Consider the following 22,623-nt stretch of genomic DNA (forward strand, 5'->3'; position numbering starts at 1 on the left):
AGTGGGACCGATATGAATCCCACATCATGGAACCCTGCTTCGGCCTTCTCCGGCAGATCCGAGCCCACGGGAGGCCAACGTCTGCTGCCCTTGGTCCGTAACAGGAGAATCCTCCCATTAATCAAATGGAACAACACAACCCTCCCAGCAAACTGGGGAAACAGCATGGCCTTGGGAGTCAGAAGGAGCTGCGTTCCAATCCCTGTTCTGCCACTTGTCTGCTGGGTGACTTTAGGCAAGTCCCTTCACTTCTCTGGGCTTCAGTTACTTCATCTGTAAAATGGGGGTTAAGACTGTGAGCCCCAGGTGGGACATGGACTGTATCCAGCTTAAACTCTATTTATTTATTTATTTATTTTACCTGTACATATTTATTCTGTTTGTTTTATTTTGTTAGTATGTTTGGTTCTGTTCTCTGTCTCCCCCTTTTAGACTGTGAGCCCACTGTTGGGTAGGGACTGTCTCTATATGTTGCCAACTTGTACTTCCCAAGCGCTTAGTACAGTGCTCTGCACACAGTAAGCACTCAATAAATGTGATTGATTGATTGATTGATTGCCAACCTGTACTTTCCAAGCGCTTAGTACAGTGCTCTGCACACAGTAAGCGCTCAATAAATACAATTGATTGATTGATTGATTAGCTTGCATAGTAATGATGAGTGATTTGTCTATTCACTCTGTCTCTCTCATCCCTCCTGCTTTCAGTCCTTTCCTAACCCCTTTCTCCTACGGGGACTCTCTTCTTTTTCAAAATCAGCAGTCCACAGCACTCCTCACTTTCAAAGACTTTCTGAAATCCCCTCCCATTTAGGAAGCCTTTCCTCATCTATTTTTCTTCCTCCCCAGGTTATATCTCCTCAATTACCACCTCAGTACTTCTGCCCCAACTTGGCATTTATTAAAAATAACAATAATAGTAAGAGTAATGGTATTTGTTAAGCACTTAGTATGGGCTAAACACTGTTCTAAGTACTTGGGTAGGTAATAATAATAATCATGGCATTTATTAAGTGCTTTTTATGTGCAAAGCACTGTTCTAAGCACTGGGGAGGTTACAAGGTGATTGGTTTGTCCCGGGGGGGGGCTCACAGCCTTAATCCCTATTTTACAGATGAGGTAACTGAGGCGCAGATTAGTGAAGTGACTTGCCCAAAGTCACACAGCTGACAATTGGTGGAGCCGGGATTTGAATCCATGACCTCTGACTCCAAAGCCCATGCTCTTTCCACTGAGCCATGCTGCTTACGTATCTACCCCAGCGCTTAGAACAGTGCCTGGAACATAGTAAGTTTCTTAAGAAATCCCATCAAAAATGCCCCCAAATTGTATCTTCTCTGAATGAACCAGAGGAAGTCATCAACTGTGATCCCACTGTTGGGTAGGGACTGTCTCTATATGTTGCCAATTTGTACTTCCCAAGCGCTTAGTACAGTGCTCTGCACATAGTAAGCGCTCAATAAATACGATTGATGATGATGATGATGATCAAAGGAGACTGGCAGATGATCCCACCAACAAGATCTCACCTGTGGGAGCCAGTCAGAGGATGAAGCCTATCAAGCAATCCTTTCAACTGGTCTAATACAAAGAAAGCAGGACCCCTGGGGAATCAATCATTTCTTGGATCCTTTGGATCTTTGCAGATGCAGATGGGTGGTGTACCCCATCAGTCTTTTACTCACCCCATCCCAAACTTTATGATTCTGTAGCCTTCCACCATGTGCCCTCCCAGCCTCTGTCTTTGAAGATTAAAGAGTTAGAGTTTTTGGTTCATTTTTTTTCTGAACAACCTAGAACATTTTTCAATGATCTCTAGGCTACTAGGAAGACACTTGTAGCTCCCCCTTTCTGAATTTTCCGAAAGTCTCTATTTTCTCAATGTTTCCTTTTATAATCAAAAACATCCTTATTACTTTTTTAGCTCCTGCAGCCCACCAGGGAGAATTTACACTGTAGTGGCTTTTAGTTACCATTGTGACACACATCTGTGCATCTAGCTTTATTTCTATTTATTCTGATGACACCTGTCCACATGTTTTGTTTTATTGTCCATCTCCCCCTTCTAATAATAATAATAATAATAATAATAATGGCATTTATTAAGTGCTTACTATGTGCAAAGCACTGTTCTAAGCACTGGGGAGGTTTCAAGGTGATCAGGTTGTCCCATAGGGGGCTCACAGTCTTCATCCCCATTTTCCAGATGAGGGAACTGAGGCCCAGAGAAGTTAAGTGACTTGCCCAAAGTCACACAGCTGACATTTGGCGAAGCGGGATTTGAACCCATGACCTCTGACTCCAAAGCCCGGGCTCTTTTCCACTGAGCCATGGGTAGGGACTGTCTCTATACGTTGCCAACTTGTACTTCCCAAGCACTTAGTACAGTGCCCTGCACACAGTAAGCGCCCAATAAATATGATTGAATGAATGAATGAATGAATATCTACCTCCTGCACATACCTGACAGTCCATACACATCTAGTCCTAAAACCAACAAGAAAGTACACTGCATTTAAAAACCTCCAAAATGTTGGAAAATTATGTTCAATTCATACTGGAGCCATAAATTGAATACCTTGACAATTCTCTTAAATACATACCAGAAATTCATCTATCTTCCTATAAGAGCAGTCATTTGCTTAATTGTTCTAATTAAAACCTAATCCGCATAATTGAAACTAGGTTCATAAGTGTTTAAATGGGGATTAAGAATGTGAGCCCCAGATGGGATAGGGACTGTGTCCAACCTGATTGACTTGTATCTACCCCAGCACTTAGAATAGTGCTTGGCACATAGTAAGTGCTTAATAAGTACCATTACTATTATTATTAATTATCTGGTTAATTTGATTGATCAAACTCAATTTTATTTATTATCAATAATAATAATAATGATAATAATGGCATTTATTAAGTGCTTACTGTGTGCAAAGCACTGTTCTAAGCATTGGGGTAGCTACAAAGTAATCAGGTGTTCCACGTGGGCTCACAGACTTCATCCCCATTTTACAGATGAGGGAACTGAGGCCCAGAGAAGTTAAGTGACTTGCCCAAAGTCACATAGCTGACGAGTGGCAGAAGAGGGATTAGAATCCACAACCTCTGACTCCCAAGCCCGGACTCTTTCCACTAAGCCATGCTGCTTCTCATTTATTGTGTGCTTAGTGTGTGCAGAGCACTGTATTAAACGCTTGGGAGAGTACAATATAGCAGAGTTGACAAACACATTCCCTGCCCACAATGAGCTCTACTGTGCTCTACCTTAATTTAGGTGATTCTTCAGTAAATGCAAACCTTCATTTTCTTCTTCGTCTCCCTTTCTTCCCTGCTTCTCCTCCCAGCCTCCCTTCTTTTCCACTCTCAGGTCCTGAGATGTTTCCTGAATGTCTGTAAATCACTGTACTGCTTTCCATAATCCAGTAATTTCCACAGGAGAAGTGACTAAGTCTTTGCTTATTCAACTGTGCCTTAACTGACTCAGTAGGGCTTTCTGTTTATTCAGACAGTGAAGAGAAAAAATGTTTTGTATTATTCATTCATTCAGTCGTAGTTATTGAGCGCTTACTGTGTGCAGAGCACTGTACTAAGAGCTTGGAAAGTACAAGTCGGCAACATATAGAGACAGTCCCTACCCAGTAACGGGCCCACAGTCTAGAAGGGGAAGACAGACAACAAAACATGTAGACAGGTGTCAAAAACATCAGAATAAATAGAATTATAGCTTTATGCACATCATTAATAAAAGAGAGGAGTAAATATGTACAAGTAAAATAAAAAGAGTAATAAATATGTACCAATATATACAAGTGTCATAGGGTGGGGGGGGCGATGGAGGGGGAGGAAGAGAGGAAAAAGGGGGCTCAGTCTGGGAAGGCCCCCAGGAGGAGGTGAGCTCTCAATAGGGCTTTGAAGGGAGGAAGAGAGCTAGCTTGGTGGATGTGAGGAGGGAGGACATTCCAGGCCAGGGGAAGGATGTGGGCCGGGGGTCGACGGCGGGACAGGGGAGAATGAGGCACAGTGAGGAGGTTAGCGGCGGCAGAAGAGTGGACGGTGTGGGCTGGGCTGGAGAAGGAGAGAAGGGAGGTGAGGTAGAAGGGGGCAAGGTGATTGACAGCCTTGTAGCCGAGAGTGAGTAGTCTTTGCTTGATTTGTAAATTGACAGGAAACCACTTGTGATTTTTGAGGAGGGGAGTGACATGCCCAGAACGTTTCTGTATAAAGATAATCTGGTTAGCAGAGTGAAGTATAGCCTGAAGTGGGGAGAGACAGGAGGATGGGAGATCAGAGAGGAGGCTGATGCAGTAATCCAGTCAGGCTAGGATGAGAGATTGAACCAGCAAGGTAGTGGTTTGGATGGAGAGGAAAGGGCGGATCTTGGCAATGTTGTGTTGGTGAGACGGGCAGGTTTTGGTGACGGATTGGATGTGTGGGGTGTACTACTGGGCAGTCTGTTCCTTGGGTCATTTTCTCTACCAATGGTATGGGTGTGAAGTTGGCTTTATTTTGTATGGAGGGGTTTTCTTATTTTAATCAATCTCTAGTATTCATTGAGCACTCAATGAGGATAAAGTACTGAACTAAGTAATGAGGTGCAAAGAAATAGAATGAACCTAGCCCTACAGGAGCTTTTAACCATGGCAATATGAAATTTAATGCTGTTTCAGAATTCTGCTACCTTGGCAGTGTACAAACTTGCAAGAAGTAGAAAAGTGAATCGAGAAATCAAAGGTGATGTTTGGGAGATCAGGAGACTGAGTCAGGTGACAGTAGTGCCTCAAGTTTCCCAAAGCATTGAGATTTACAAAACTGCGTTGGTGTCCAGCCTTCTCTATAGCTGTGAGTCATCATCAATTGTATTTATTGAGAGCTTACTATGTGCAGAGCATTGTACTAAGCGCTTAAAAACTGTGCTCTGGGACTTCTGAACATACACCTTTCCAGATGTTAAGAATTCTCTGATGATTCAATGCCCTGGCCTTACCACAGAAAGCACATCTTGAATAGCTTCCTCAGTGTGGTCTGCGAGTGATACTGGGCTTCAGCTGGAAGAACAAGCTTGCCAACAATGAGGTCACGGAAAACAGTCATTTCACTACCATTGTACTGATGCTAATAGAATCAAGCACAAATAATAGGCAAAATAGTGAAATAGCTGTTGTATACAGAATTGAAAGGGGCATACAAAAGTGGAGAGAACAGGGGTTTCAATACATAATAATAATTGTGATTTTCACTAATAATAATGATAACGATAATAATTGTGGTATTTAAGTGCTTACTACGTGCCAAGCACTGTACTCTAGACTGTAAGCTTGTTGTGGACGGGGAATGTGTCTGTTTATTGTTGTATTGTACTTTCCCAAGCGCTTAGTACAGTTCTCTGAACACAGTAAGCACCCAATAAATACTATTGAATGAATGAATGATGGGGTGGATGCAGGCAAATTGGGTTGAACACCGTCCCTGTCCCATATGGGGACTCACAGTCTTAAACCTCATTATACAGATGAGATAACTAAGGCACAGAGAAGTAAAGTGACTTCCCCAAGGTCACACAACAGACTAGTGGCCTAGCAGTCTAGTCTTCTAGACTGTGAGCCCACTGTAGAGTAGGGACTTAGTACAGCTTAGTGCTTAGCAAGCGCTTAGTACAGTGCTCTGCACATAGTAAGTGCTCAATAAATACGATTGATTGATAGGGACTGTCTCTATATGTTCCCAACTTGTACTTCCCAAGCGCTTAGTACAGTGCTCTGCACACAGTAAGCGCTCAATAAATACAATTGATAGTGGCAGAGCTGGGATTAGAACCTAGGTCTTTATGACTCCCAAGCCCATACTATGCACACTGTTTTTCTAATCTCCCAAGCGCTTAGTACAGTGCTCTGCACACAGTAAGCCCCTCAATAAATATGATTGAATGAATGAATGAACCGTTTACTATGTGCTAAGCACTGTAACAGTAATAATAATAATGATGGCATTTATTAAGTGCTGACTGTGCAAAGCACTGTTCTAAGCGCTGGGGAGGTTACAAGGTGATCAGGTTGTCCCACGGGGGGCTCACAGTCTTAATCCCCATTTTACAGATGAGGTAACTGAGGCCCAAAGAAGTTAAGTGACTTATGATGGCATTTATTAAGTGCTTACTATGTGCAAAGCACTGTTCTAAGCTCTGGGGAAGTTACAAGGTGATCTGGTTGTTCCATGGGGGGCTCACAGTCTTAATAAATGCCATTCATTCAATTCATTCAATTGTATTTATTGAGCGCTTACTGTGTGCAGAGCACTGTACTAAGCGCTTGGGAAGTACAAGTAGGCAACATATAGAGACAGTCCCTACCCAACGGTGGGCTCACAGTCTAGACTTTGTATATATTGAAAAGCAGCATGGCCTCATAGAAGGAGCAAGGGCCCGGGAGTCAGAAGACCTGAATTCTAATCCTGACTATTTGATGATGATGGCATTTATTAAGTGCTTACTATGGGCAAAGCACTGTTCTAAGCGCTGGGGAGGTTACAAGGTGATCAGGTTGTATCAGATATGACAATAAAGTAGTCATTTGCATTGCATTTTAACACTTTATCTTTGGGTTTCAGGTTGTTAGGAAACACAAATTTTTCATACATACACACACATATACACACAAATACAAAGACACATTCTGCCACTTAAGGGGTGATAATTTGGCACTAGGTAAGCATTATTGTCCCCTTCCATAGTCGCACCTGGAGAGTTTCCAGTACTCTACCAGGCTTGACTATAGGAGGGAAAGTCAAGCAGAGGCCTGTCCATTCCATTCCTAGCTTAGTACAGTGCTCTGCACACAGTAAGTGCTCAATAAATACGATTGATTGATTGATTGATTGATTGCCCAGTGGCTAGCGAGTGGAAGGCAATCTGCCACAAGTCAAAACTCACCTGTGCTGGGCAGCAGCGGCACAGAAGAGAGTCAAAGGTGGAGATTCCAGTTTATTGTGTGGAAGGAGGCAACGGTAAACCACTTCTATATTTGCACCAAGAAAACTCTATGGATATATTACCAGAATGATTGCAGATGGAAAGTGGGGCGTTCAGGGAGAGATGTGTCCATGGCATCTCTATGAGTCGGAGGCGACTCGAAAGCATAAGGCAAGGCAAGGGTTACTGATGTTGGAGAATATATCAGTACTTCACCCTTTATTGTTTATTTATCCTTATCCTTGTCTTTTACGTTTCCTGCACCGTCTTTCCTTATGTGTCTGTTTCCAATTCCCTCATCCCCCTTTATTCGAAGACTGTGAGCTGCTTGAGGGCCAGAACCTGTGTCTCCTTCACACCAGTGCATTTCTTCCAAGTGCTTAGGACAGTGCTTTCCACACAGTGAATGCTCAGTAAATAATATTACTGTCATGCGATCTCAGTGATGCATGAGGATCTGATGAGGATCAAGGAATAAGCCTCTATCATCTTGATCTATTCAAGAGTCTGATGATTTCATTTCGGAAACATTTTGACAAGCTGGAGTGTGGAGTGGTCTTGTCATCTTATGCTGTTAAGATGTTTCCATCCCATACTGACACCACAGACCTTTCCCAGAACGGCCCGCTCTCCATCTGCAATCGTTCTGGTAGTATATCCATACAGTTTTCTTGGTAAAAATATGGAAATGGTTTACCATTGCCTCCTTCTGCACAGGAAACTCGAGTCTCTGCCCTCGACTCTCTTCCACGCTGCTGCTGCCCAGCACGGGTGAGTTTTGACTTGTAGCGGATTGTCTTCCACTCGCTAGCCACTGGCTAAGCAAGGAATGGGATGGCTAAGCCTCCGCTTGACTCTCCCTCCCATAGCCGAGACTGGTAGAGGACTGGAACTTCTCCAGGTGCGACCCTGAGAAGGGAGTGTGGAGTAGAGAGAAGCTGAAAAGGCAGTGATTTTCATAACAGAGATCTAACTTTGACATTAGTCAGGATGGACACATCAAAAAGATTAAAAGGAACGACGCAGATGGTAAGAATGGAAGTTTTGTAAACCTCTAGATGGCATTGGAATCATGTACAATAAAGAGCACAGATTACAAAAAAAATCAAGCATCTAATTTGTCTACTTTATAAAGTAAATTGGATCCAGCCAATATGGGAAATGCAAAGGAGGTTGTGTTAGAACCCCAAATCCTTGTGCCCTATGACATTTTTGAACAGCCACATGATCCCATAGCTGGTAAATGATATATGATGAGATAGCTGCTGGGTGACTTTGAGCAAGATGCTTAACTTCTCTGTGCCTCATTTTTCTCAACTGTAAAAAGGGGACTCAATTCCTGTTCTCCCTCCTATTTGACTGAGAATCCCATGTAGGATAGGGACTATATCTGGCCTGATAAACCTGTACCCCAGTGCTTAGAACAGTACTTGACACCTAGTAAGTGTTTAACAAATGCCATAAAATAATAAATAGGAAAGGTCTCCAGGGGAAACCACAGTGGTCAACGTGGAATTCGGTGTCATTTAACATCTTCAATGATATTGAAGAGTGTATATCACATTAGTGAACTTTACAGATAAGGTTGGAGATATTGTTCACACCAGCAAGGAAAGTTAAGTGATTCAAATAGTTAAGAAGCCACAGGCAGGAAATAACAAAATGTGATTCAATTTGGAAAAATAGAATAATACATTTGGAGAAAAAGTAATCTTAAGCAGATATTCGGTGGGAAAAATAATTTAGAAAGCTGTAAGAGCAATTGAGACCTATGGATGATATTAGGCAGAAAATTAGATATGAGTTTGAAATTTGATATAGCCATAAAAGAGGCTGTGCTATTTTCATTCATCCACATCTAATACAGTTAACCTGGCTTCCTCTCTGCTACAAGACTCTACCAAGACCAGAATCAATGAATCAATCAATCAATCAAATACATTTATTGAGCTCTGTGTGGACAACACTGTACTAAGTGCTTGGGAAAGAATATAGTACACGGGATATTTGCCCTCAACAGGACTGCAACAATGTGTTTCAATCATTCATTCATTCAGTCATATTTATTGAGCACTTACTGTGTGCAGAACACTGTACTGAGCCCTTGGGAAGTACAAATTGGCAACATATAGAGACAGCCCCTATCCAACAATGACCTCACAGTCTAGAAGGGGGAGACAGACAACAAAACAAAACAATCATTTCGATCATTAATCAATAATATGTACTGATAACCCACTATTTGCAGAGCACAGTCCAGTTAGCAGTCCTGATCGGCCTCTGTCTAGCAGGTACCACAGGTCCAGAAATATGGAAATGGGGAAGGAAGTCAGTGAAGAAAAACAGAGAAGAAAAACAGAAAAACAAAAACAGAGGGAAATATGGAACAGATTTTGAAGGCAGGATTAGAGCTGAGTTAAATAAAAAATGGAAGGCTTAACTCTCCCTCTTCCCATCAGGATGGGAGCAAAGAGTCGATCTGTCTGACCTTGAGTGGTAGAAACCATGCTTTCTGGCTAGTGTTTGGAGGCCACTGACTATTTTATTTCCCAACAATTGGAGGGCATCGCTTATGGATTTATGAGGTCTGCTCTCTCTACTTGTCCACAGCAGGGATTTGTGTCCAACTCGATTATCTACATCTACCCTGGTGCTTAGTTCAGTGCTTGGCAATGCTTAATAAATATTATTAGCAGGAGCTACACAAGTAAAGGAGCAAATAAGTTCCATAGAGGAGAGTAAGATACATTCATTCAATGGTATTTATTGAGCACTTACTGTGTGCAAGGCACTGTACTAAGCGCTTGGGAAGTACATGTACACTCATCCAGAAGCATAATTTGGCTTGTTTTAAAGAGTTCCCTGTCTGGCTCAGTGGAAAGAACCCAGGCTTGGGAGTCAGAGGTCATGGGTTCTAATCCCAGCTCCCCCACATGTCTGCTGTGTGACCTTGGGCAAGTCACTTAACTTCTCTGAGCCTCAGTTACCTCATCTGTAAAGTGGGGATTAAGACTGTGAGCCCCACATGGAGTAGCATGATCACCTTGTATCCCCCCTCAGCGCTTAGAACAGGGCTTTGCACATAGTAAGTGCTTAACAAATGCCATCATTATTAAATAGGTAAGCATTTGTCCTGTATGAAGAAGTGAAATTTCATCCTCATTATATCTCTTTTCAGAATACTTTTAATGATTAATAACTGGTATTTGCTAAGCACTTGCTTAGTGCCATTCATTCATTCATTCAATTGTATTTATTGAGTGTTTACTGTGTGCAGAGTGCTTTACTAAGCGCTTGGGAAGTACAAGTCGGCAACATATAGAGATGGTCCCTACCCAACAACGGGCTCGCACTCTAGAAAGTGCCAGGCACTGTGCTAAGCACTGGGGAAGATACAAGCTAATCGGGTGAGATACAGTCCATGTCCCAAATAGGGCTCACGGTCTTAATCTTCATTTTATAGATGAGGTAAAATGAGGCACAGAGAAGTTAAGTGAATTTGCCCAAGGACACACAGCAGGCAAGTGGCAGGGCAGGGATTAGAACCCAGGTCCTCTGACTCCCAAGCCTTTGTTCTTTCCCCTAGGTCACATTGCTTCTCTTACCAAGTGTCTATCTGTGGAGGTCTCTGCAAGTTAAATGCAATCCCTTTAAGCCAACAGTCTGACACCACACCGATGTGAACGTGAACCTGAGGATGGACAGATCACTGGTACATGTGGAGCCAGTGCATGAATGAATAAATTAATGAATGATGAGTTAGTCTTTAAACCAGTTCTCCCAGTGGGAGGAAGGGGAAGATAAGGATATTAGCTAAGCATCCATAAAGGTGGCAGAAAGGGAAACACTGCCTCCCCAATCAACTGATGATAATTATTAGGCACTCGCTATGTGCAGAGCACTGTACTAAGTGCTTGGGAAAGAACAATAGAGTATGCAGATACATCCGTCTCCGGATCCCACCTGCAGAGTTTCCAGTACTCTACCAGTCTCAAGCAGAGGCATATCCATCCCATTCCTAGCTTGGGCAGTGGCTAGCAAGTGGAAGGCCATCTGCTACAGCAGCAGAGGCATGCGAGAGAGTCAAGGCGGAGACACAAGTTGACTGCATGGAGGAGGCAATAATAAACCACTTCCAGATTTTTACCAAGAAAACTCTATGGATCCACTACCGGTAACGATTGCAGATGGAGGTGGGGCTTTCTGGGAGAGATGTGTCTGTGGTATCGCTATGGCTCAAATTGACAGCATAAGGCAAGTAAACACAAGGTGCTAACAACCTAATCCCAAAGTGAATACATGAAGCAGCACAGCTATCTGATTTGAAAGCAGAATTACCAGGCTGAATGGCAGGCGATCTTTGCTCTTCTGTCCAGCATCACAACAACATTTACTGAGCAAGTGCTGTGTGTGGAGCACAGTTATGGACATGTCACTCTAGTTAAATTATGTCTTTCTCCCCCATGAACTCGTAGCTCTTTGATGGCTGTGGATATTGGTTATGCTCATAGTGTTCATTTTCCCAAGTGCTCATTGTGTGAGCTTGGGAAAGTCACTTAACCTATCTGAGTTTCCGTTTCCTCATTTGTAAAATAATGATGGCATTTGTTAAGCGCTTACTATGTGCAAAGCACTGTTCTAAGCGCTGGGGGGATACAAGGTGATCAGGTTGTCCCACGTGGGGCTCACAGTCTTAATCCCCATTTTGCAGATGAGGGAACTGAGGCTCAGAGAAGTTAAGTGACTTGCCCAAGGTCACACAGCAGACTTGTGGCAGAGCCGGGATTCAAACCCATGACCTCTGACTCCAAAGCCCGGGCTCTTTCCACTGAGCCACGCTGCTTCTCTAAAATGGGGATGAGAGCCCTGTACTCCCTCCCTCTTAGACCGTAAACCCACTGTGGAACAGGGACTCTATCTGATCTATTATTTTACATCTACCCTGGCAATTGGTACAGAGGAAGGGCTTAATAGATTCCATCATCATCAAGATTATTCAGGGGGCTTCAAGGAGCTTATTAGAGCTCGTTGTCAGCCTTTGTGAGAGCCGGCTTACAACCATGGTGGGAGGCTTGTCCTGCGGGATGGAAGTAGTGTAGTCCCCAAGCTTTCCTAGAAACAAGTCTCAGAGGAGGGGGAGGCACAATCAGGCAGGTGCACAGATGGGTTGTCGAAGACATCTCCATGGGCCATCTCCAAGCCATCTCTAAGACATCTCCATGGGCCATCCTTGTTCCACCCTACTTATGCCCCTCACCCCACCCACTGCTGGGGAGGTAAAGAGCTAAACTCCCCTCTTTGCAAATCAACAGGATGCCCCTTTTCCCCCCCTACTGCATCATTTTTTATAAGCGAACAGGCAAACACAGGATGACAGTTCATTCATATATTTTTTTGAGTGCTTATTGTGTGCAACACTGTAATAAGCCCTCGGGAGAGTACAATATAACAATAAACAAACATAGCTCCTGCCTGGAATGAGCTTTGTTGGAAGAGGCTTCATGGGAATTGTCTATTCACTCTGTCTCTCTCATCCCTCCTGACTTCAATCCTTTCCTAATGCCTTTCTCCTACGGGAACTCTCTTCTTTTTCAAATCCAGCAGTCCACAGCACTCCTCAATTTCAAAGACTTTGTGAAATCCCTTCCCATTTAGGAAGCCTTTCCTCATTTATTTTTCTTCCTCCTCAGGTTATATCTCCTCAATTACCACCTCAGTACTTCTGCCCCAACTTGGCATTTATTAATAATTACAATAATAGTAACAGTAATGGTATTTGTTAAGAACTTAGTATGGGCTAAACACTGTTCTAAGTACTTGGGTAGGTAATAATAATAATAATGGTATTTATTAAGTGCTTACTATGTGCAAAGCACTGTTCTAAGCACTGGGGATGTTACAAAGTGATCAGGTTGTCCCACGGGGGCTCACAGTCTTAATCCCCATTTTACAGATGAGGGAAATGAGGCCCAGAGAAGTTAAATGTCTTGCCCAAACCCATGACCTCTGACTCTCAAGCCTGGGTATTTGTAAAGTGCTTACTATGTACCGGGCACTGCACTAAGCACTGGGGTAGTTACAATCAAATCGGGTTGGGCACAATTCCCTGTCCCACATGGGGCTCATAGTCTCAGTTCCCATTTTATAGATTAGGTAACTGAGGCCCAGAGAAGTGAAGTGACTTGCCCAAGGTCACACAGTAGACAAGTGATGGAGACAGGATTTGAACCCATGACCTCTGACTCCAAAGCACATGCTCTTTCCACTGAGCCACGCTGCTTCTCATAAGGTGAAGGTAATCAGGTTGGACACAGTCCCTGTCCCACATGGGGCTTACAGTTTTAATCTCCATTTCACAGATGAGATAACTGAGGCACAAATAAGTTAAGTGGCTTGCCCAAGGTCACACAGCAGGAAAGTGGCAGAGCTGGGATTAGAACCCATGACTTTCTGACTCCCAGGGTCATGCTCTATCCACTAGGTCATGCTGATTCTCTATGTCACTTATGCACTGACGCTCATCCATAACATTTCTGTGAATATAAGCTTACATAACTTTAAAGAACCTGCTCATGTATATATTAATTTTTCCTTGCTCACTTTCTGATAACAAGTCATTCTGTGCCTGCTTCCCAGCTACACTGTAAGATCCTTGAGGTCAGGGATTGTGGCTTTTAGCTTTATCATACACTCTCAAGTGCTCAGTACAGTGCTGGAGGTATAGTAGCCATTCAGTAAATGCTACTGATTCATTGATTTGCCTGAATAAGATGAATGGAGCCAGGGGAAATATCCACTGTTCACATTTCTTCCAGTTAATAAGAGAGTAATAATAATAATTGAGGTATTTGTTAAGCACTTCCTAGGTGCCATGCACTGTACTAAGCACTGGGGTGGATATAAGCAAATAGGGTTGGATGCAGTCTCTGTCCCATATGGGGCTCATGGTCTCACTCCCCATTTTACAGATGAGGTAACTGAGGCACAGAGAGAAGGCTTCTAGTAGACTTTCAGAAGTGACTTGAAGGGTTTGGTGAGTTGGATGGGAGAGGGCACCCAATCAATCAATCGTATTGATTGATTGATGACAACTGGATGACACACCGTGTAGCACAGTTTGAGATTTGGGGACCAAAGAGGTTTCAATCAAGTTTCCCGAACAGTAGCGAAGGAGAACAACAGAGGAATGTAAGGAAGTGAGGGACATAAGGCCCAGTACCTTGTATTTATGTCCTACTTTCCTCAGAAAGGTACAATTTCCGAGACACACTGCCCATTTTGGAGTGAAAGCCTCTGAGAGTCAATAAGAGGAAACGTAATGGTATTTACTGAACAACCACTGGTTGCTATGCAGTCTACTAGGTACTTGTGAAACTAGGATAGAAGTACAAGCCATGTTCCCCATCCATAATCAATCAGTTGTGCTTGTTGAGTTGTATTGTGTGCAGAGTGCTTGGGAGAATAGAAGATAAAAGATTTCTTCTAGACTCTTCTAGAGTCACTTCTAGACTGTGAGCCCGCTGTTGGATAGGGACCGTCTCTATATGTTGCCAACTCATACTTCCCAAGCGCTTAGTACAGTGCTCTGCACACTGTAAGCACCCAATAAATATTATTGAATGCATAAAAGAGTTGGTAGACATATTCTCTTCCCACAAGGAACACAAGGATATCATAGTCAAAGCTGCAAGCCTGGTAGTGTTTTCCGAAGCAGAGAATGTGTTGAGAACTGGCCTTTCCAATGTCAAAATTCAGTCTGGAGCCATGACCTTCCATAGCTGTCAAGTTTTAAAATAATAATGATGGCATTTATTAAGCGCTTACTATATGCAAAGCACTGTTCTAAGTGCTGGGGAGGTTACAACGTGATTAGGTTGTCCCACTGGGGGCTCACAGTCTTAATCCCCATTTTACAGAAGAGGGAACTGAGGCCCAGAGAAGTGAAGTGACTTGCCCAAAGTCACACAGCTGACAAGTGGCAGAGCCGGGATTTGAACCCATGACCTCTGACTCCAAAGCCCAGGCTCTTTCCACTGAGCCACGCTGCTTCTCAAAAAAGGATTGAATCATTTCAGATTTTAAGACGATGCTCCTCAGTGCCAGAGCTGCCATTTTATTCCACACCAAAATGGTTGTTTTTGGTAGGCCCACTAAAAGGCTTCCATTTTTCCCGCTACAAGACACACTCACTGCCCTCTTCAGGGCCCACGTACATGACTCAGTCATTCATCTATATTTATCAATAATAATAATAATGGCATTTATTAAGTACTTACTATGTGCAAAGCACTGTTCTAAGCACTGGGGAAGTTACAAGGTGATCAGGTTGTCCCACAGTGGGGGCTCACAGTCTCAATCCCCATTTTCCAGAGAAGGGAACTGAGGCACAGAGGAGTTAAGTGACTTGCCCAAGGTCACACAGCTGACAAGTGGCGGAGCTGGAATTTGAACCCATGACCTCCAACCCCAAAGCCTGGGCTCTTTCCACTGAGCCACGAGCCCTTACTGTGTGCAAAGCACTGTACTAAGCACTTGGGAGAGTACACTATAACAACAAACAGACACATTCCCTGCCCACAGAGGGGCAAGACTTACAATTCTCAGAAAGACAAAAAAATCTGCCATAACACACCTTCTCTGAGTGCTCTCATTTTACCCGTTATTTCTGCCTTGGCTAAAATTTTCCCCTTACATTATGTATAAAATAGCCCATGGTTTGCTGGCCACAGCACAAGGGTATCTGTGAGTGAGAAGGAGCAAATTTTGTCTTACAACACATTCAGGCTTCTATCATCCACTGGAATCTTACACTGACCCCCAATATTAAGTCTTTTCCCTCTCTAAATAATTTGGTGGTGGCTGTGTTGAAAAGAGGTAACATACCAGAGAAGGAGTTATTTTTTTAGAGTTGTTTAAACTGCACTCAGGTTGAAAATTTGTTTCCATGCCTAGACCTGTTGACCTTGATGTATGTTTTTTTAATTAAGCAGCAGTGCTGTTAGTAAATCTCACCCCTAATTATCTTGTCTGCATCTCTAGACACAAAGGTATTATTTGGTTAATTTCTTAACAGAGTTAATCTTACCTATTCACTTTATAATAGCATTTTTAGGGTAACAGACTGAATGAGAGATATATGGTATGGGCTTAGCTCTTTTAATAATTCTTAAATGGGTGATATTTTAAATCTAGCTACCTTAGCTTAAATATGTTGATGCTCATCATATATATATTATTACCAATATATACCAATATATTACCAATAGGGGATGTGGTGGAGTATAAGGATATGTTCATAAGCACTGATGGGTGGGATGATAATTATATATATATAATTATATATATAAATATATATATATATATATATATAAATATAAAATATTGATCTCCCACAGCAGATTATAGGCTTCTTGAGGGCAGGGATAATGTCTACCAACTTTATACTATGTTGTACTCTCCCAAGTGCATAGTAATAATAGTAATAATGATGGCATTTGTTAAGTGCTTACTATGTGCAGAGCACTGTTCTAAGCACTGGGGGGGATACAAGGTGATCAAGTTGTCCCACGTGGGGCTCACGGTCTTAATCCCCATTTTACAGATGAGGTAACTGAGGCTCAGAGAAGTTAAGTAACTTGCCCAAGGTCACACAGCAGACATGTGGCGGAGCCGGGATTCGAACCCCTGACCTCTTACTCCAAAGCCCGGGCTCTTTCCACTGACCCATGCTGCTTCAGTGCTCTGCACACCCGGAACACTCAATAAAATTCACATAAATGTTTATGGCAGGGAAATTTTGTAGCACTTAATTTTGCATCTCTTTTGCCGAACAGGGATAAGAAAGCTGAGAGGGGCAGGATGATTTTCTAGTCTATAGAAAACTGGGTGATGGTTTGCATTGTGAAATGAGAAAGTACCAGAAGGTGCTTTACATAAAGATTGAAACTGTGGTTTAGCTCTGTTCTCAGTCCACTCATTTCAGGCAGGAGCAGCAGAATGTTTTTGGCAATACTGCATTCAGTAAGCGCTCAATAAATACCACTGATTGAATGGTTCACCACATAGGAATTATGGATGGTCTAACTCACTCGAATCAAAATCTGTTAGAGTTGCTTGGCTCTAACAATAATAATAATAATTATTATTATTATGGCATTTGTTAACGTGCTTACTATGTGCCAGGCACTATACTAAGCACTGGAGTTAATACAAAGAAATGAGGTTGGACACAGTCCCTGTTTCACTTGGGGCTGCACCAGATTTGATAATTGTCTTTTGTTTATTAATGAACGAATCTTTGGGTCTGGCTGGCAGAGACATCAGTGTATAAAAAGTCAGAGAATGCTTACAAAAATCCATTTACGCACCCATACATAATTTATTTTAATGTCTGTCTTCCCCTCTAGATTGTAAGCTCTTGGTGGTTAAGGAACATGCTTACCATCTCTTTTGAAATGTCCTCTCCCAGCACTTAGTACAGTGCTCTGCACACAGTCAGTGCTCAATAAATGTCAATCATATTTATTGAGTGCTTACTGTTTGAAGAGCACTATATGAAACACTTGGGAGAGTACATTAGAACAGAGTTGCTAAACACATTCCTTGCCCACAACAAGCTTACAATCTAGAGGTGCGCTTACATCATTAATAACATCACTGAGAAGACTGCTGTTGGCAATTGCAGAGAGGAGATCTCTGTTTCTCAGTCGGTTTAAGTATAGAATAATAGCAAAACGAGTTATTTTTTTTAATAATGAGTTACTAACCCTTAAAGCACAACGAGCAACAGAAATCCAGTTCTGTTCACACAACATTTTTGTCCCTTATGACCTACTTTTCTTGGCTTCCGTCACCTACATTCCACAGAAACTGCCCTCTCAAAGGTCACCAATGACCTCCTGCTTGCCAAATCCAACGGCTCCTACTCTATCCTAATCCTCCTCGACCTCTCAGCTGCCTTCGTCACTGTGGACCACCCCCTTCTCCTCAACACGCTAAACAACCTTTGCTTCACAGACTCCGTCCTCTCCTGGTTCTCCTCTTATCTCTCCGGCCGTTCATTCTCAGTCTCTTTTGCAGGCTCCTCCTCCCCCTCTCATCCCCTTACTGTGGGGGCTCCTCAAGGTTCAGTTCTTGGTCCCCTTCTGTTCTCGATCTACACTCACTCCCTTGGTGACCTCATTCGCTCCCACGGTTTCAACTATCATCTCTACTCTGACGACACCCAAATCTACATCTCTGCCCCTGCTCTCTCCCCCTCCCTCCAGGCTCGCATCTCCTCCTGCCTTCAGGACATCTCCATCTGGATGTCTGCCCGCCACCTAAAACTCACCATGTCCAAGACTGAACTCCTTGTCTTCCCTCCCAAACCCTGCCCTCTCCCTGACTTTCCCATCACTGTTGACGGCACTACCATCCTTCCCATCTCACAGGCCCGCAACCTTGGTGTCATCCTCGACTCCGCTCTCTCATTCACCCCTCACATCCAAGCCGTCACCAAAACCTGCTGGTCTCAGCTCCACAACATTGCCAAGATCCGCCCTTTCCTCTCCATCCATACCGCTACCCTGCTCATTCAAGCTCTCATCCTATCCCATCTGGACTACGGTATCAGCCTCCTCTCCGATCTCCCATCCTCTTGTCTCTCCCCACTTCAATCCATACTTCACGCGGCTGCCCGGATTGTCTTTGTCCAGAAACGCTCTGGGCATGTTACTCCCCTCCTCACAAATCTCCAGTGGCTACCAATCAATCAGCGCATCAGGCAGAAACTCCTCACCCTGGACTTCAAGGCTGTCCATCCCCTCGCCCCCTCCTACCTCACCTCCCTTCTCTCCTTCTCCAGCCCAGCCCGCACCCTCCGCTCCTCTGCCGCTAATCTCCTCACCGTACCTCGTTCTCGCCTTCGCCGTCAACCCCTGGCTCACGTCATCCCCCGGGCCTGGAATGCCCTTCCTCCCAACATCCGCCAAGCTAGCTCTCTTCCTCCCTTCAAGGCCCTACTGAGAGCTCACCTCCTCCAGGAGGCCTTCCCAGACTGAGCCCCCTCCTTCCTCTCCCCCTCCTAACCCTCTCCATCCCCCTTTTCCTTGCCTCCTTCCCTTCCCCACAGCACCTGTATATATGTATATATGATTGTACATATTTATTACTCTATTTATTTATTTTACTTGTACAAATCTATTCTGTTTATTTTATTTTGTTAATGTTTGGTTTTGTTCTCTGTCTCCCCCTTCTAGACTGTGAGCCCACTGTTGGGTAGGGACTGTCTCTATATGTTGCCAACTTGTACTTCCCAAGCACTTAGTACAGTGCTCTGTACACAGTAAGCACTCAATAAATACGATTGATTGATTGATTGATTGACAACCCAAACAGCTCCTGATTTGGTTCTCCTGTTAGCCTTCCCAGACCAATATATCTGTGGGTTAGTTAAGCTTGTTGTGGGAAGGGAATGTGCCTATTTATTATTATGTTGTACTCTCCCAAGTGCTTAGTACAGGGCTCTGCATGCAGCAAGCACTTAATGAATACAATTGACTGACAAAATGCAGTAATTTTCAGGCTGCAGAGACCTTGCTACTGGGGCTGGTTTGAAAGCCAAAGGGTCTCTATGGTTTGGTTTTATCATCCTGGGTTAACTATCAGGAAAGATCTGTTGTATTAGTGAAATAATCCCAACATTCCTACTGATAGCTGTTGTATCCTTGTTATTCCTCCTAGTTCCAATGTTTGTAAATAATTTTATTCTCTCTGACTCCTCAGGTAGATTTTAAGATCCTCAAGGGCAAGGAATGCACATTCCATCTGGGGTAGTTTTCCAGGCTTTTAGTATGGTGCTTACCACTTGATTACTTATTCAGACTAAAAATAATTCTGTTTTAAATTATTTGGATATTCAAGGCCTACATTTTTGCTTGGAATACCTGAATCATCAATACCTGAATCATTCCAGGTATTGACACCTGTCTACTTGTTTTGTTTTGTTGTCTGTCTCCCCCTTCTAGACTGTTAGCCCATTGTTGGGTAGGGACTGTCTTATATGTTGCAAATTTGTACTTCCCAACACTTAGTACAGTGCTCTGCACACAGTTAGTATTCAATAAAGATGACTGATTGAATGAATTAATTAATGAATCAAGCCCACAGCACTTATGTGCATACAGGGAAGCAGCGTGGCTCAGTGGAAAGAGCCTGGGCTTTAGAGTCAGAGGTCATTGGTTCAAATCCCAGCTCCTCCACTTGTCAGCTATGTGACTTTGGGCAAGTCACTTCACTTCTCTCTGCCTCAGTTCCCTCATTTGTAAAATGGGGATTAAGACTGTGAGCCCCCCGTGGGACAACCTGATCACTTTGTAAACTCCCCAGTGCTTAGAACAGTGCTTTGCACATAGTAAGCACTTAATAAATGCTATTATTATTATTATTATTATTATTATTATATCCATAATATATTTTAGTGTCTGTCTCTCTGTGTAGTCCGACAAGTCAGTCAATCAAATTGATTGCGCACTCTGCATGCAGAGCGCTTGGGAGAGTACAGTATAACAATAAACAGACACAATCTATACTGTAAGCTCATTGTGGGCAGGAAATACATCTTTCAACTCCATTATATTTTACTTTCCCAATCGCTTAGCACAGTTCTCTGCACACAGCAAACCCTCAATGAATACAATGGATTGATCGATGGTGGGATTGTCTGAAGGAGCAGCGTGGCTCAGTGGAAAGAGCACAGGCTTTGGAGTCAGAGGTCATGAGTTCAAATCCTGGCTCCCTCTTCTGTCAAGTATCTTACCAGCTAATTGGAAATCATAATTTCACAGTTTGAAAGTCAACTTCATACTTTAAGTCTCATCTCAATTTCATTCCTGGAGTGTTCCAGAGTATTGATAAAGTGTTGGCAGTGGAGCTGTTTCTACATTAATGTGAACTTGAATTAGGGTTACTTCAAATAGCAGAGGCTTGTTCTAATCTTTGAAAATTAAGAAAACAGTAGAAACATGTGGACTGTCTGCACAGTGAATAAACCTTATTTAATTACAGCTTTAGTTTTCAAGTTGATTTTTTTTTTAATCTAGGGGCAAGGGGGTTACAGTTGTTTCTGTGAAGTTAAAGAACTGGGATGGTGAAGAAAAAAGGAAATTATTCTCCATGACTCCGTAGGCAGCTCCCCCTAGACTGTAAGATACTTCTAGACAGTAAACTAATCATGGGCAGGTAATGTGCCTGACAACTCTGTGGTGATATACTCACCCAAATAATAATTGATAATAACAATAATTATGGTATTTGTTGAGCACTTACTATGTGCCAAGCATCGTTCTAAGCACTGGGGTAGATACACGGTAATTAGGTTATCCCACAGGGGAGGGGGGCTATCACAGTTTTAATACCCATTTTATAGATGAGGCAACTGAGGCACAGAGAAGTTAAGTGGCTTGCCCAAAGTCACACAGCAGCCAGGTGGTGGAGCCGGGATTAGAACTCATGTCCTCTGACTCCCAAGTCCGTGCTCTTTCCACTAAAGTACATTGCTTTCCCATGCTACAAATGCTGCTCATACTAAGTGCTGAATACCTACCAACAATGATGATAATGATAATGTGGTGTGTGTTTGAAAATAATGTTTCAGTAGAAAAAGTGGTTTTGGCTAGAATACTCAATCAATCATATTTATTGAGTGCTTGTTGGATGCAGAGCATCGTAGTAAATGTTTGGGAGAGTCAGAGGTTGTGGGTTCTAGTCTCCAGTCTGCCACTTTTCAGCTGTGTGACTTTGGGCAAGTCACTTCACTTCTCTGTACCTCAGTAACCCCATCTGTGAAATGGGGATTAAGACTGTGAGCCCCAAGTGGGACATCCTGATAACCTTGTATCTACCCCAATGCTTGGCATGTAGTAAGCGTTTAACAAATACCATCATTATTATTATTATTACAATATAATAGAGTTGGTAGATACATTCTCTGCCCACAATGAGTTTACAGTCTAAAGGGGGATATAAATGCTAATATAAATGCATTCCTAATACTAATGTTATTTGTTAAGCACTATGTGCCAGTCACTGTACTAAGTGCTGGGGTGGATACAAGCAAATTGGATTGGATATAATCCAGATACCAAATAATAATAATAATGGCATTTATTAAGCACTCACTATGTGCCAAGCACTATTCTAAGCGCTGGGGAGGTTACAAGGTGTTCAGGTTGTTCCATGGGGGGCTCACAGTCTTAATCTAGACTTCTAGACTGTGAGCCCACTCTTGGGCAGGGACGGTCTCTATATGTTGCCAACTTGTACTTCCCAAGGGCTTAGTACAGTGCTCTGCACACAGTAAGCGCTCAATAAATATGATTGATTGATTGATTAAGCCCCATTTTACAGATGAGGTAACGGAGGCCCAGAGAAGTGAAGTGACTTACCCAAAGTCACACAGCTGACAAGTGGCGGAGCGGGGATTTGAACCCATGACCTCTGACTCCAAAGCCCGGGATCTTTCCACTGAGACACGCGGCTTCTCCACAGCAGTGGGACTCACAGCCTTGATCCCTGTTTTTCAGATGAAGTGACTGAGGCCCAGAGAAGTGAAATGACTTACCCAAGGTCACAGAGCAGACAAGTGGAAGAGCTGGGATTAGAACCTAGGTCCTTCTAACT

At 43.1% G+C, this 22,623-nt stretch overlaps 1 protein-coding gene and 1 non-coding gene across 2 annotated transcripts in view; one reads left to right on the forward strand and one right to left on the reverse strand.

The window, feature by feature from the left end:
• The window catches only part of VSTM4 (V-set and transmembrane domain containing 4), a 123,317-nt gene that overhangs the window by 19,665 nt on the left and 81,029 nt on the right, over positions 1-22,623 (forward strand). The window lies entirely within an intron of this gene.
• On the reverse strand, positions 7,745-7,882 carry LOC119926277. Its single transcript, XR_005450165.1, has one exon. It is a non-coding gene; the product is annotated as a small nucleolar RNA SNORA7 (small nucleolar RNA).

The sequence above is a fragment of the Tachyglossus aculeatus genome, chromosome 3 (assembly GCF_015852505.1).
Source record: "Tachyglossus aculeatus isolate mTacAcu1 chromosome 3, mTacAcu1.pri, whole genome shotgun sequence".
In the NCBI taxonomy this organism is placed as follows: domain Eukaryota; kingdom Metazoa; phylum Chordata; class Mammalia; order Monotremata; family Tachyglossidae; genus Tachyglossus; species Tachyglossus aculeatus.